The 14975-nt window shown below is 53.9% G+C and overlaps 1 protein-coding gene across 1 annotated transcript in view; it reads right to left on the bottom strand.

Annotated features, from left to right (window-relative positions):
* Positions 1-14750, bottom strand: part of LOC137422310 (disks large-associated protein 2-like) — a 152482-nt gene extending 137732 nt beyond the window's left edge. Inside the window, exon 1 of the mRNA XM_068109062.2 lies at positions 14673-14750. The gene's annotated coding sequence lies outside the window, so the exon portion shown is untranslated. The remainder of the gene's footprint in view (positions 1-14672) is intronic.
* Between the last annotated feature and the right edge of the window lie 225 nt (positions 14751-14975).

Here is a 14975-nt window from a genome sequence, read left to right as displayed (position 1 = left end):
GAATACTGCCTTGGGGCACTCGAGGCTTAACAAGCAGAGGACAAGAAAGGGTTTCGTTGAGAGCCACACGTTGGCTACAAGGGTGGAGGAAGTCAGTAAAAGCCATGTGTGAAGTTGGCCTTGGATTCCGTAGGAAGACAGTTTGGAGAGCAAGATGGAATGCCAGACTGTATTGAATACTCGATTTAAAAAAAAAAATCGGTAGTGCCTTCAAAAAGTATTCACACCCCTTGACTTTTTCACATTTTGTTGTGTTACAGCCTTAATTTAAAATGGATTAACTTGAGATCATTTTGTCACTGATCTCCACAAAACACCCCATAATGTCAAATTGGATTTTTTTTTTTTTTGAATTTGGTACAAATTAATTAAATACAACTAGAAATTTTAACAAACTTGCCTTTGCCTCTTGGAAGGCTAATCCAACTGAAGGCAATCTCAGTTCCTTCCACCAAGCTCAGAACAAGTGTGTGTCTTCCCTCAGGAGAGCCAGGAAGCACTATCTCTCCACTTTCAAGACTGAACTCTCAAACCTGTCTCCTGCCTCCAAATCCTGGTGGCGTCTGGTCAAATCTGTTTCTGGTGTTTGTTCCCCCTCCACCTCAAATGACTACACATTTGACTCAACTCTGTGTTTGCCTCAAACTCTTGTGTCCCAAACCCGTCCCTCTCTGTACCCAGTCGTACCCAGCTGCTCCTTGACTCTGTGTCCTTCTCTCCTGACAAGGTGGAGAAGTTTTTGTCAAACCTCGACTCTGATTCTGCAACTGGACCAGACGGCATCAGCCCAAGGGTCCTAAAATCCTGCTCTGCTGCTCTTTCATGCCCTCCCTCTATTCTCTTCACCCTCTCTTTTGCTCAAGGTCATCTGCCATCAGTTTGGAAATCAGCAAACATTACCACTTTACACAAAAAAGGTGCAAAAACAGATCCTTGCAACTACAGACCAATCAGCCTGCTCCCAATTATCAGCAAAGTCATGGAATCCATCATTGCTTCGGATATAAAAATCCTTCCTCTTCTCCAATGGCTTGATCTATCATCCTCAATTTGGTTTCAGACCAGGTCACTCTACTCTGGACATGCTGCTTTTGCTGTCTCAACAATGGATGAAGGTCCTCAATGCCAAACAGGAAATCAGAGCTGTCTCACTTGACATATCACATGCCCTCGATACGGTCTGGCACCCCGCTCTGCTCACCCAACTCCCCTCCTATGGTATCCATGGAAATCTCCACGCATGGCTTGCTGACTTCCTCTCTGGTCGTAGTCAACGGGTGGCCCTGAATGGATTTCTCTCATCTCCCCTTCCTGTTCAAGCTGGAGTTCCCCAAGGTAGTGTTCTGTGCCCTGGGCTGTTTCTGGTCTTCATCAATGAACTCTCAGGAAAATCCTCGATTTCTTTGCTGATGACTCCAATCTCTGCCGCTCCATTCCTCATCCTTCAGATCGGCAGTCTGCAGCCTCCTCACTCTCTGCAGACCTGGACAAAATCAGACTGGTCAAACAAGTGGAACATGTCTTTCAATTATGACAAATCTCACACTCTTACTCTGTCTCTCCGAAAAGACCGACTGGACAACCCTCCCATCTACTTTCTCTACAATCCTCTCCAAGAAGTTCTGTCACTCAAGCTTTTGGGTCTCACTATCTGCCATGATCTTTCCTGGGAAAACCACGTTTCAAATCTGGCCTCCAAAGCCAGTCGCCGACTGGGCATCCTGCGTCGTGCAAAGTCCTTCCTTGGCACACCTGAGCTCCTCACCACATGCAAGGGTTTCATCCGCAGCTCAATGGAATATTCTCTCAAAATGGAAGCTGATTGTGAGGGCCTTTCACTAACTCGCCGCAGGCAGGTAGGTGGTCTTTCTGTTTTCTACTGACTCCTATCCGGCCTTGCTCCCCCAGCCCTTTCTGTGCTCTGTCCCCCAAATATTCCTACAGGTCGCACAAGATCTGCCAGCAACCCTCTTCTGGTGAAATTGCCAAAATCAAGACTCGCTGCTCACCTTCACTCTTTCATTCCTCTTTACTCCCACCTCTGAAACAAACTCCATCACTCTCTTCACTCCCACTCCACCCTCCAGGTCTTTAAAACAGCTGTTCACCACCATCTCTTATCTTCCACCATTCAAAACCTTGATCTTTTCTACCCCCGTTAATTCACCCCAGATCCACTTTTTTGAAATACCAACTTCTTTCCTGGAAGTCCTAGCAGTGTCCATGTGTTTTATACCTCTCCCAACCGCCCACCCCCCCCCCCCCCCACCTTCCCATTCCTCCTCCCCCAAGCCTTCTCCCTCCCACAGATCTCCCGATGTCCATGTTCTCTACTGTTGTACTTGTGTGCTTCCCTCTATCCCCATCTAGTCTCCCGCTCCCTTTATTATATGTTTTTATGTCAGTTTTTTGTGATCAATGTTAGCTCCAACACGAGCCTCGATATTGTATACAAAAAAACCAAAAAAAAAAACCGAAAAGCTTAAAAATCTTTAATCATTAAATATTCAACTCCTTTGCCATGACATCAAATTGAGCTCAGTTGCATCCAATTTCCTTTGATCATCCTTTAGATGACAACAATATGTTCCACATATGTCCACCTGTGGCCAATTCAATTGATTGGACATGATTTAGAAAGAAACACACCTTTCTATATAAAGTCCCCCAGTTGATAGTGCAAGTTAGAGCAGAAACTATTCCATGAGGTCCAAGGAACTATCCGTAGAACTCCAAGACAGAATTGTGAGGAGGCATAGATCTGGAGAAGGGTATAAAACAATTTCGAGAGCGTTGAAAGTTCCCAAGAGCACAGTGGACTCTATCATTAGGAAATGGAAAGAATATGGAACGACCCAGACCCTTCCTAGAAATGGCCGTCAACAACCAGGCAAGAAGGACCTTGGGCAGGGATGTGACCAGTAGCCCAATGACCACTGACAGAACCAGGGTTCCTTGGCTGAGATGGGAGAACCTGCAGGAAGGACAACAGTCTCTGCAGCACTTCACCAATCTCGGCTTTATGGGAGAGTGGCTAGACGGAAGCCACTCCTGAGAAAAAGTCACATGATAGCATTCCTGCAATTTGCAAAAAGGCACGTGAAAAACTCAGAACGAGGCAAAATATTCTGTGGTCTGATGAGACGAAAATTGAACTCCTTGGCCTGAATGCAAAGCGCTACATCTGGCTGAAATCGAGCACAACTCACCCGTTTTAACACCATCCCTCCCATGAAGCATTGTGGTGGCAGCATCATGCTATGGGGTTGCGTTGCAGTGGCAGGGACTGGGAGACATGTGAGGATAGAGGGAGCAATTAATTGAGTCAAATACAGGCAAATCCTTGAGGAGAACCTGCTTCAGAGTGCAAAAGACCTTAGACTGTGGCGAAGATTTACATTTCAACAGGACAATGATCACAGGCATGCAGCCAAAGCAACACTGGAATGGCTTCAGAACGAGAACGTATAAGTCCTTGAGTGGCCCAGCTAGAGCCCAGACTTGAATCCCATTGACCCAGACTTTAATCCCATTGATAAATCTGTGGAAAGACTTGAAGATTGCTGTTCACCGACGCTCCGCATCCAACTTAAGATCTTGAGCAAATCTGCAAGGAAGAATAGGAGAACTTCCCAAATCCAGATGTGCAAAGCTGATAGACATACCCAAGATTTGAAGCTGTAATCACTACTAAAGGTGCTTCAACAAAGTATAAAATATTGACTTAGCGGGTTGAATACTTATGTAATTTAGATATTTTTGTGTTGCATTTTTAAAATTTATTTATCAAAATTCTAAAAAATATTCCACTGACATTATGGGATATTATGTGGAGATCAGTGATGAAAAATCTCAGTTTATTCAATTTTAAATTCAGGCTGCACCATAACAAAATGTGACTAACGTCAAGGGGTGTGAATACTTTCTGAAGTTACTATGTATGTTGCTTGTATACTCAGGCACTCAGCCCACTAGGTTTATGCTACCTGTGTGTTTTTTCCTTGCATATTTTCCGGTCAGACCTTACATGGCAACTACCTCCACTCCATGGCTTCATAAATATACCCCTCTGTCAATCAACAATTCCATGAGCCTCGATCTCTGTGTATAAAATCCTATGTTATATCGAAACTTGTTCGCATGTCTTACAGCAAATGGAGCTTCTTGAGGAACTCGCACAACTTTCACCCATATTGGATATTTTTGTCCCAGTTGTGCAGTTATAAAATAAGAATTCAAGTTTCCGTTTGATGACTTATCTCCACTACTCTTTCCACTCGTATTGCACTGGCAATTAAACTTTGATATATTGAACATGCCCTGAGATTATACCTTCACCCCGCCCCCCCCCTCCCCACCCCCTCATTCCTCCTTCTCACTCCACCTCCTCTCGCCCCCAAGAATAAATCATCTTTCCCCTAAACTTTTACAACAAAAGCTCTTTACAAAGACAGAAAACCTGCAGCAGAGAGGAAGAAACTTCGCCAAATAGTTGACCCCTCGGGGGCAGTGTTCAATATGGCATTGTGAAACTTCCATCTTGGGCCTCTTGGACCATCAGTGTTTCTGCTTTATTTATTGCCTTTATCATCGACACACGAATACGCTTTAATACTAGAGATGATAGCAGCTCTAAAGTTTTCAAGGCAGTATTACAAACCGATAACAACCTGTTTTTTTCCCATGAACATTAGAGTCTAGGTTTCCTATGGACACCATCTTGGTTGTGAAGGAGTCATTAATTGGATATGGTGACAAGTGGTCGAATCATAATTGTTTTATTCCATAACGCATACAGTATATTGTGGGAGCTGTGCTCGCACGATAAAGCCGGACAAAATGGACGACACCAGCAACGAAGTTTCACTGAGCTATTTATTTTAGCTCAACACGAAAGAACTCAAAAGCACTGAATCAGCCCATCGAACGGGCGGCAATTTATACGTAAAGTTCAACACACAAAAGCCACGCCTCTCAGGCGGGACGTGGTATGCAAATAGGTAAGCCAAGTGTTCGCCCGGGAAAGGCAAGTCTGGACACGCCCGGGCGAATCCGGACAAGTGACCGCTCGCCGGTTGCGTCATCGGCCGGTGCAAGGTAATTGTGCCATGCTTCCGGTAACAGCTACATGCGCCCCCCCCCCCCCCCCCAGAATTAACATGCACCGGGAGAGTCAGTTTGAGGGGAGTCTTGATGACCCGGCCGAAACGACCCCTGGCGATTCGTGTGGGGGTGGTAGGTGGCGTGGCTGTGGATGGTCAGGCGGGGGGCTTGGTTGACTGGGGACGGCCCCGTCGTGGAGGAAGGGCCAACCGTGGAGGTTGGTCGAGGTCCAAATGGGCCGGCTTGAGGCGGTCCACGGAGATGCGGTCCGGCTTGCTGCCTATGTCGATGAACGACTTGTCGTCCCTCTTCAGGACCCGGAAAGGTCCATCGTACGGCGGCTGGAGCGGTCCTCGGTGTGTGTCGTGCCGGATAAAAACGTACTCCGCAGTGCGAAGTGCTGGGGGGACGTGGGGTTGGGGGCAGCCATGGTGGGACATGGGCAAATCTCCTGGCGGCCTCCTGGAGGACCGAGCGTTGGCGAGCCGCGGACCAGGGGCCGGTGGCATCAGGGATGAATTCGCCCGGCACGCGCAGTGGCTGGCCGTAGACCAGCTCGGCGGTGGAAGCTTGGAGGTCCTCTTTAGGGGCCATTCGGAGGCCCAATAGGACCCACGGGAGCCTGTCGGCCCAACCGTCATCCTGGAGGCTGGCCCTGAGAGCGGCCTTCATCGAGCGGTGGAACCGCTCGCTCAAGCCGTTGGCTTGGGGGTGGTAGGCCGTGGTGCGGTGAAGCTTGACCCCCAAGGCCTGGGCGACCGCGCCCCAAAGCTCGGAGGTGAATTGCGGGCCTCTGTCGGAGATGTCCGAGGGGGCGCCGAAACGGGTAATCCAAGTGCCAATGAAGGCCTGCGCCACGTCGGCGCATGTTGTTGATGCCAGCGGGACGGCCTCCGGCCACCTGGTGGTCCTGTCCACCATCGTGAGGAGGTGGGTGAAGCCCCGTGAGGAGGGAAGGGGTCCCACCAGGTCCACATTGATGTGGTCGAAGCGCCGCGCGGTGCCAACGGGGCCTGGGTGTGCCGGTGGACCTTCGCGCGCTGGCAGGCGACACAGGCGTTGGCCCAGTCACGGACATCTTTACGGAGCCTGTGCCAGATGAACTTCGCTGCCACGAGCTTCTGCGATGCCTTCCGGCCTGGGTGGGAAAGGCCGTGGAGGGTGTCAGTGCCGCTGCCATCCAGTGGGCATGATGGGGCGAGGTTGGCCCAGGCAAACGTCGCACAGGAGAACCATGCCTGTGTCCTCGAAGGGGACGTCGGCCAACCGCAGGCCTGTGTCCGCTGTCCGGAGGACTTGCACCGTGGGGTCGGTGGTCTGGTAGGCCACCATGCGGGCGAAGTCCACACCCAGGTGGACGGCGTTCGCGCCGGACCGGGAGAGGCAATCGGCCACAGCGTTGTCCTTGCCTGCGACGTGCCGGATGTCCGTCGTAAATTCAGACACGGCGTAGAGGTGGCGCTGCTGGCGGGCCGACCACGGCTCCGGAACCTTGGCCATGGCGAAGACCAGGGGTTTGTGGTCCACAAAAGCCGTGAACGGGCGGCCCTCTAAAAGATGGCGGAAATGGCGAACGGCCAGGTAAAGGCCGAGGAGCTCGCGGTCGAAAGCGCTATACTTGCGCTCGTTAGGGCGAAGCTGCCGGCTGAAGAAGGCCAGCGGTTGCCAAGCCCCGTTCACCCACTGTTCATGCATGGCGCCCACCGCGTAGTCGGAAGCGTCCGTGGTGAGGGCGATGGGTGCGTCGAGCGCCGGGTGCGCCAGCATGGTCGCGTTGGCGAGGGCCAGCTTAGCGCCCATGAACGCCTCGTCCATCTCTTTGGTCCAGGCGATGTCATGCTTGGCCGGCTTGCCGCGGAGGGCTTCGTACAGGGAGCGCATGAGTTGGGCGGCGCGAGGCGCGAACCGGTGGTAGAAATTTACTATCCCCAAAAATTCCTGCAGGGCCTTGATGGAGCGGGGGCGCGGGAAACTTGTGACTGCCTCCACCTTGGTCGGCAGCGGGACGGCCCCGCGCTTCGTGATGCGGTGCCCCAGGAAGTCGACGGCCGTTACGCCAAACTGGCATTTCGCCGGGTTGATGATGAGGCCGTGCTGGCCGAGGCGCTCAAAAAGCGTGCGCAGGTGGATGAGGTGCTCTGCCCGGGAAGTGCTGGCGACGAGAATGCCATCCAGGTCGACGAAAAGAAAGGTGAGGTCGCGCAGCACGCTGTGCATCAGCCGCTGGAAGGCCTAGGCCGCGTTCTTAAGGCCGAACGGCATGCAAAGGAACTCGAAGAGGCCAAAAGGTGTAATTACCGCTGTCTTCGGCACGTCGGCCGGCCGGACGGGTACCTGGTGGTAGCCCCGAATGAGGTCGACCTTGGAAAAGATCACCCGCCCCGCTAAACGGGCGGAAAAGTCCTGTACATGTGGTATCGGGTACCGGTCGGGGGTGGTGGCATCGTTGAGGCGGCGGTAATTGCCGCATGGTCGCCATCCGCCACCCGGTTTGGGCACGATGTGCAGGGGCGAGGCCCACGCGCTATTCGAGCGCCGCACAATGCCCAATCGCTCCAGCGCGTCGAATTCCGCCTTCGCCACGGCGAGTTTGGCCGGGTCGAGGCGACGAGCCCTGGCGTAGACCGGTGGACCTGTGGTCGGGATGTGGTGTTCGACGCCGTGCTTGACGGCGACGGCCGAAAACGTCGGCTGCATGAGGGCGGGAAACTCGGCGAGTAGGCAGGTGAAATCGTCCGCGGCAGGCTCGCTTGGTCGGAGCGGAGCCGCTCAATGAGCAAGCGAGCGAGCTGAAGGTCTCCGTGTTGATGAGCCGACGCCGTTTGACGTCGACCAAAAGCCCATGCGCGCAAAGAAAATCTGCACCCAGCAAGGCCATGGGCACGTTCGCCGTGATGAAGTCCCACCTGAAGCGCTGGCCCCCAAAGCAGAATGCGACGCTGCGCGAACCGAAGGTGCGGATGAAGGAGCCGTTTGCGGTGACCAAGGCGGGGCTGCAAAGCGCGGCCTGTTTCTCCTCCACCGAGGCGGGTATCACGCTCAGCTGAGCGCCGGTGTTGCACAAAAAACGCCGCCCGGACGCTGTGTCCGTAATAAACAGAAGGCTGCCTCAATGGCCGACGCTCATGGCAGGCAGCGAGCGCCGGCCTGGTCGTTTCCCGACCTGCCAATAGAGCACGGTGGGCGGCATGTTCTGGCCTTCTGCCCGAACCTGGCGTGGTAATAGCACATGGTCCGCTCTGGTGGAGGCTCCGGCGGTCGCGTCGGGTTCGGTTGACGGGGCGTCGCGGCGGCCGCTGCCGCCAGTGGCGCTGACTCGGCCGGTGGTGGCGCGGGCATTGCCTCGGTCGGCCCAGGGTTCCAGGCGGCCGCTCCGACGTGTCGCCTGGCCGAGAAAAATTTATCGGCCTCCTTGGCCAGGGCGAGAGGGTCCGTGATGGGCGAGTTAGCCAAAGCTAACCGTACCTGGCCGGGTAGCCGCCGGAGGAACAGCTCGCGGAACAGGAAGTCCGGGCTGTGGTCACCGAGAAGAGCAAGCATGTGGTCCATGCGTTCGGATGGACGGGCCTCGCCCAGCTCCGGGAGGTCGAGTAGTTGTCGCGCGCGTTCGGTCTCAGTGAGTCCAAACGCACCGAGGAGTAGGCCTTTGAGCGCGCCGTATTTGTTGGCGTTCGGCGGGTTCTGTAGGAAGCTCAGGACCCGGGCAGCAGTGGAGGCGTTGAGCGCGGAGACCACATGGTGGTAGCGCGTCGTGTCCTCTGTAATGTTCCGCAGGGCGAAGAGAGAATCTGCCTGGGCGAACCAGACGGCCGCGTGTGACTCCCAGAAGCCAGGGAGCTTCAAAGCTACAGATGACTCAATCGCCGTGTTCTCGAAAAGGGGTCACCAATTGTGGGAGCTGTGCTCACACGATAAAGCCGGACAAAATGGACGACACCAGGAACGAAGTTTCACTGAGCTATTTAGTTTAGCTCAACACGAAAGAACTCAAAAGCACTGAATCAGCCCATCGAACGGGCGGCAATTTATACGCAAAATTCAACACACAAAAGCCACGCCTCTCAGGCGGGGCGTGGTATGCAAATAGGTAAGCCAAGTGTTCGCCCGGGAAAGGCAAGTCTGGACATGCCCGGGCGAGTCTGGACAAGTGACCGCTCGCGTCATCGGCCGGTGCAAGGTAATTGTGCCATGCTTCCGGTAACCGCTACAATATATAAGTTTTGTCTATCCAAATCTATCATCTTCCCGCTTTTGGATTGGCCCATGCCGGCCATTTTGTTTCTTCTCTTTTGCAAATCCTAAGTGTCATGCTGCATCGATGACGAATGTGAAGTTTCAAATCGATCGAATCAGCAGTTGTGGAGATCTTCCAATTTATTTGGTTGCCGAGTCTTTGGAACCAATAAGGTTCAATGAAGGATGTGCATGAAATCTGAATTTGAGAAACCCTGGGAAGTTTTGTGTTTGTTGGAGTAATGGGCTCGAAGTAAAACGTCTCAAAATATGGCGGAGAAATACCAATAATAATTAAATTTATATAAAATAAAAAATAATGCCAGAGCAGGCCATGTCGTCCAGCTAGAGCAGGCCACGTCGTCCAGCTAGGGCAGGCCACGTCGTCCAGCTAGGGCAGGCCACGTCGTCCAGCTAGGGCAGGCCACGTCGTCCAGCTAGGGCAGGCCACGTCGTCCAGCTAGGGCAGGCCACGTCGTCCAGCTAGGGCAGGCCACGTCGTCCAGCTAGGGCAGGCCACGTCGTCCAGCTAGGGCAGGCCACGTCGTCCAGCTAGGGCAGGCCACGTCGTCCAGCTAGGGCAGGCCACGTCGTCCAGCTAGGGCAGGCCACGTCGTCCAGCTAGGGCAGGCCACGTCGTCCAGCTAGGGCAGGCCACGTCGTCCAGCTAGGGCAGGCCACGTCGTCCAGCTAGGGCAGGCCACGTCGTCCAGCTAGGGCAGGCCACGTCGTCCAGCTAGGGCAGGCCACGTCGTCCAGCTAGGGCAGGCCACGTCGTCCAGCTAGAGCAGGCCACGTCGTCCACCGAGAGCAGGCCACGTCGTCCACCGAGAGCAGGCCACGTCGTCCACCTAGAGCAGGCCACGTCATCCAGCTAGAGCAGGCCACGTCGTCCAGCTAGAGCAGGCCACGTCGTCCAGCTAGAGCAGGCCACGTCGTCCACCTAGAGCAGGCCACGTCGTCCACCGAGAGCAAGGCACGTCGTCCACCTAGAGCAGGCCAGGTCGTCCACTTAGAGCAGGCCACGTCGTCCACCTAGAGCACGTCATGTCACGTGATGTCATCCACCTAGGACATGTCACGTCGTCGATCTAAAGCACGTCGTTCACCAGAGTACAAGCAGCACTATTCGTAGCCCCATCCAGATTCCCGCCTGCAGCTGCACCCACAGGAGCATCCGGGATGAACGATGGGAGTAATATCGCCGGATTAAAGACCACGCATCCACAACTCCGACACATGTTTGGGTAGCTCTCCCGGGCAGGCCACAAGGCGTTTATGATGGGGTTACCTTACTCGGCGGAAACACAAGCCCAAGCCAACAATGTACAATCTAATGGGACGATACTCGATAGGGCTGAACGTTAAATCGAGGTCATCCGAGAGGGAAACCAGTCTGGTTAACAATCCACGACCTACGTGTCATTGACCTTTGATGGCACCTGATGGTACCTTCTGCGTGGTAACACGCCCGAATCGCTCAGGTGGGAGCTTGGAGAGCTTTAAGTAAGGAAGATGAGTTGTGGAAGGAGCGAAGGCAGGAAGCATGTGCACCCTCTGTTCCGCACCGATTCCCTTCAGTACCCGTTTCCAGGGCAACCGCTGAACAGCCAGCTCTGATGCCGATGGGCCATTCATTCATAAATGCAAAATCAACCGACTCGTGCATCGCGGTGACGTTTTGATGCCTTTCAAAATAAATCAAAAATAAAAGGGGCGAGTGGTGGAGGGGGTGCTTGTTAAAGGGGATTGAACATGATTGGCATGAAGGGTCAATGTTAAAGCCGCAGAGCAAGATGAAGGAAAGCAATACTCGAAACGGTGCGCGGCACAGCAGACCAAGACCTGTGGGCCGGATCTAGGCGGCATGCGAAATGAGATGCTGTTCAATATTCATTAAATGCACCACATCAGGACCACAAGCCATGCCAACAGCGCGACTATCGCACACACTAAGCGAGCGAGAGCAGCGCTGGACATCGCACACCATTGGATCATCTGGTGCTCTGGATAAATGTGTTCCAGTGGAGCAGAGATTGCATTACCTTGCTCCATGAAGCCCAAACCCAAGGCCTGCACAACACTCGGGTCTCTCCTTCACACACCTCTTACAATAGAGATGCACATCATGCCGTGCAAGGAAGACCTTCGCACACCATAATCCACCAATTCAAAGCAATGCATTCATCCTCAACATGAGATGACCCAATGGCGTGCAATGTCCAACGTGGATGTCCCTCGGTTTGTCTGTGGAACAGTTAGCTCTACCTTGTATACCAGATGTCACGACACCTGTAAAGGCAGACACTGACCGAATGAGCAGGATCTGTCCGCAGGAGCTCTACACTCCACAAGAACACACACAACCCTTGGGAGTTCTCCAGAAAAATTGGCAACGCTCAAGCAGAATACACACCTGCCAGGTATGCAGCCTGGCTTAGCGGTTAGGGTGCCGGCTTGGGATCCTAGGATCCTGGGTTTGTTGGCTTAGCGGTTAGGGTGCGGCTTGGGATCCTAGGATCCTGGGTTTGTTGGCTTAGCGGTTAGGGTGCCGGCTTGGGATCCTAGGATCCTGGATTTGTTGGCTTAGCGGTTAGGGTGCAGCTTGGGATCCTAGGATCCTGGGTTTGTTGGCTTAGCGGTTAGGGTGCCGGCTTGGGATCCTAGGATCCTGGGTTTGTTGGCTTAGCGGTTAGGGTGCTGGCTTGGGATCCTAGGATCCTGGGTTCGTTGGCTTAGCGGTTAGGGTGCGGCTTGGGATCCTAGGATCCTGGGTTTCTTGGCTTAGCGGTTAGGGTGCGGCTTGGGATCCTAGGTTTGTTGGCTTAGCGGTTAGGGTGCCGGCTTGGGATCCTAGGATCCTGGGTTTGTTGGCTTAGCGGTTAAGGTGCCGGCTTAGGATCCTAGGATCCTGGGTTTGTTGGCTTAGCGGTTAGGGTGCCGGCTTGGGATCCTAGGATCCTGGGTTTGTTGGCTTAGCAGCTAGGGTGCCGGCTTGGGATCCTAGGATCCTGGGTTTGTTGGCTTAGCGGTTAGGGTGCCGGCTTGGGATCCTCGGATCCTGGGTTTGTTGGCTTAGCGGTTAGGGTGCCGGCTTGGGATCCTCGGATCCTGGGTTTGTTGGCTTAGCGGTTAGGGTGCGGTTTGGGATCCTGGGTTCGTTGGCTTAGCGGTTAGGGTGCCGGCTTGGGATCCTATGATCCTGGGTTTGTTGGCTTAGCGGCTAGGGTGCCGGCTTGGGATCCTAGGATCCTGGGTTTGTTGGCTTAGCGGCTAGGGTGCCGGCTTGGGATCCTAGGATCCTGGGTTTGTTGGCTTAGCGGTTAGGGTGCCGGCTTGGGATCCTCGGATCCTGGGTTTGTTGGCTTAGCAGTTAGGGTGCCGGCTTGGGATCCTCGGATCCTGGGTTTGTTGGCTTAGCGGTTAGGGTGCCGGCTTGGGATCCTAGGATCCTGGGTTTGTTGGCTTAGCGGTTAGGGTGCTGGTTTGGGATCCAAGGATCCTGGGTTTGTTGGCTTAGTGGTTAGGGTGCCGGCTTGGGATCCTAGGATCCTGGGTTTGTTGGCTTAGTGGTTAAGCTTTGGCTTGGGATCCTAGGATCCTGGGTTCGTTGGCTTAGCGGTTAGGGTGCCGCTTGGGATCCTAGGATCCTAGGATCCTGGGTTTGTTGACTTCGTGGTTAGGGTGCCGGCTTGGGATCCTAGGATCCTGGGTTTGTTGGCTTAGCAGTTAGGGTGCCGGCTTGGGATCCTCGGATCCTGGGTTTGTTGGCTTAGCGGTTAGGGTGCCGGCTTGGGATCCTAGGATCCTGGGTTTGTTGGCTTAGCGGTTAGGGTGCTGGTTTGGGATCCTAGGATCCTGGGTTTGTTGGCTTAGCGGTTAGGGTGCCGGCTTGGGATCCTCGGATCCTGGGTTTGTTGGCTTAGCAGTTAGGGTGCCGGCTTGGGATCCTCGGATCCTGGGTTTGTTGGCTTAGCGGTTAGGGTGCCGGCTTGGGATCCTAGGATCCTGGGTTTGTTGGCTTAGCGGTTAGGGTGCTGGTTTGGGATCCAAGGATCCTGGGTTTGTTGGCTTAGTGGTTAGGGTGCCGGCTTGGGATCCTAGGATCCTGGGTTTGTTGGCTTAGTGGTTAAGCTTTGGCTTGGGATCCTAGGATCCTGGGTTCGTTGGCTTAGCGGTTAGGGTGCCGCTTGGGATCCTAGGATCCTAGGATCCTGGGTTTGTTGACTTCGTGGTTAGGGTGCCGGCTTGGGATCCTAGGATCCTGGGTTTGTTGGCTTAGCGGTTTGGGTGCCGGCTTGGGATCCTAGGATCCTGGGTTTGTTGGCTTAGCGGTTAAGCTGCGGCTTGGGATCATCCTCGGATCCTGGGTTTGTTGGCTTAGTGGTTCGGGTGCTGCCTTGGGATCCTAGGATCCTGGGTTTGTTGGCTTAGCGGTTAGGGTGCCAGCTTGGGATCCTAGGATCCTGGGTTTGTTGGCTTAGCGGTTAGGGTGCCGGCTTGGGATCCTAGGATCCTGGGTTTGATGGCTTAGCGGTTAGGGTGCCGGCTTGGGATCCTAGGATCCTGGGTTTGTTGGCCTAGCGGTTAGGGTGCGGCTTGGGATCATCCTCGGATCCTGGGTTTGTTGGCTTCGTGGTTCGGGTGCTGCCTTGGGATCCTAGGATCCTGGGTTTGTTGGCTTAGCGGTTAGGGTGCCGGCTTGGGATCCTAGGATCCTGGGTTCGAATCCCGGTCGATCGCTGAATTAACGCCAGGGGGGTTGACTCAGCCTGTCATCCTTCTGAGGTCTCCAAATTGAGTATCAGCTCACTGGTAATTCCCTGTGTGTCGCAAGAGGCGACTAACACTTAACAGGGTTGGCGGCAGGAAGGTCATCCGGTCATAAAACATTGCTTCAAAAATTGGACCACGGTGCCCAAAAAAGGCCAACCGCCGTTCTGCGAGGAAAAATGGCCTCTAAAGGTGGTTCAGGTATGCAGCCTGCATGATAAAGAGGTCAAAGGTGTCAAATCGCGTTGGTTACATCATATTGTTATGACGTAACTCCTAAAATTATACAATCTACAGGAGTTGCATAAATAATGCAAGTAGCCGTTTGCTTTGGCGTTATAACAAAACGTGTATTGGCAAACACCCCGTGAAGTTCCTTTGAAGAGCAAACGATACAGCGGCGCCCGCGGGATTCATTATGCACGGAATTAAAATGAAGAAGAAGAACCACAGCCGGCTGCCTTTGGCTCGGCGCGGTCGTGGCTCGGCTCGGGCTCGGTTCACACACACAATATGTTATTAGCATCAAAGGTAGACCCTGGCGGCTTTTGCCACGTGCTTACATCAAGTCTCCGGCGATGGACCGCGAAGCATGTGCAGGTCTGCTCGTCTCGAATCACCGGGATCTGCGGATCACACGCGCAGCAAGACCCTGTGAGAGGAGGGGACCCGGACTCTGTAAATGTAATGATGGAACATCTCGGACGTGCAACGAGCCCATCCAAAGCTACTCCCTTTGCCAGCGCATCATCCTCCAGCCCTCCCCATCCCTTCTCTATCGGTGCGCCCTCCCTTTCTCCCCTCTCCACCATCCACGCCCCGCGGGCCGGACGTCATTCATCGAAATGATCCGTTTAGCATTGCTG

This window comes from Myxine glutinosa, chromosome 2, assembly GCF_964187855.1.
Source record: "Myxine glutinosa chromosome 2, kmMyxGlut1.1, whole genome shotgun sequence".
Classification (NCBI taxonomy): domain Eukaryota; kingdom Metazoa; phylum Chordata; class Myxini; order Myxiniformes; family Myxinidae; genus Myxine; species Myxine glutinosa.
This window is presented reverse-complemented; position numbering and strand designations above follow the sequence as displayed.